General features: G+C 47.6%; 1 pseudogene; it reads left to right on the top strand.

The window, feature by feature from the left end:
* The first annotated feature begins 456 nt into the window (after positions 1 to 456).
* Positions 457 to 1,387, top strand: LOC127044114 (olfactory receptor 52P1-like; annotated as a pseudogene).

Consider the following 1,387-nt stretch of genomic DNA (forward strand, 5'->3'; position numbering starts at 1 on the left):
GGATTTTTTTTTCTTTTACCTTTCTTTTCTTTAATTAAAAGCCTTCTCTTTTAAAAAATCCGATTGATTTTTCCTTGTTTTTAGATCCAAGGGAATTGGATCTGGACTCACCAGGGATTGGGGGGGAAGGGTAGAGGGAGAAGGAGTAATTCTTCCTTGTGTTAAGATCCAAGGAGTTTGGATCGGTGTTCACCAGGGAATTGGTGGAGGAGTCTCTCAAGGCTACCCAGGGAGGGGAAGGTTTTGAAGGGGAAGACAGAGTTTTCCAAATGACTCAAATATTCGGATGGTGGCAGCATATTGATCTAATTAAGCTGAGGGCTTCTCATGCAGGTCCCCACATCTATACTCTAAGGTTCAGAGTGGGGGTGAAACTTATGACACCCCTCACTGTGCTTCTCTCCCTTCACAGGCACCTTGAGCATTTCTGAGCCCGATCAATGCTTCGCCCACCTCATGGCAGCATTCAAACTCTCTCCTTTTGACCCTTCAATATTCATCCTCATGGGCATCCCTGGACTGGAAGCTGCTCACATCTGGATTTCCATCCCTTTCTCTATGTTCTACTTTATCAGCCTGTTGGGAAATTTCACAGTTCTCTGTTGTACAGAAAGAGCAGACCCTGCACAAGCCAATGTACCTGCTGCTCTGCATGCTGGCAGTCACAGACTTTGGCATGTCTACCTCCGTCGTGCCAAAGGCACTGTGTATATTTTGCTTCAATTTGAGTGGTATTACTGTGGGTGGCTGCTTCACCCAGATGTTGTTCCTTCACGCAGTTTCTATTATGCAGTCAGCCGTCCTCGTCACAATGGCCTTTGATCGCTATGCCACCATATGTAACCCTCTGAGATAATCCACCATCCTCACCAATGCACGAATAGCTAAGCTAGGGCTAGTGGGTTTTATAAGAGCTGTTCTCTGCATCCTGCCCCTGCTCCTGAGCAGGCAGCCATTCTGTGCCAACCGCATTATCTGCCACATTTACTGTGACCACATGGCTGTGGTAAAGATGTCATGTGGGGACATCACAGTCAACAGGATGTACGGCTTGGTGGTAGTGCTTGTATGCACTGGGTTAGACCTGACACTCATTGCCCTGTCCTCTGGTCTGATCATCAGGGCTGTCCTCAGAATCTCCTCCAAGAAATCCCACCAAAAAGCCCTCAACACCTGCACAGCCCACATCTGTGGGATGCTGATGTCTTATGTTTCAAACCTCTTCTCGAACCTAACCCACCGATTCAGTCAGGGCATAGCTCCCCACATTCACATCGTCTTGGCCAGCCTCTATTTCTTTGTCCCCACCATGCTCAATCCTATCATTTATGGGGTCAAAACCCAAGAGCTTCGTGAGAAAATGGGCAAATACACCTGCAGAAGGTGA

Source organism: Gopherus flavomarginatus, chromosome 1 (assembly GCF_025201925.1).
Source record: "Gopherus flavomarginatus isolate rGopFla2 chromosome 1, rGopFla2.mat.asm, whole genome shotgun sequence".
Taxonomy (NCBI): Eukaryota; Metazoa; Chordata; order Testudines; family Testudinidae; genus Gopherus; species Gopherus flavomarginatus.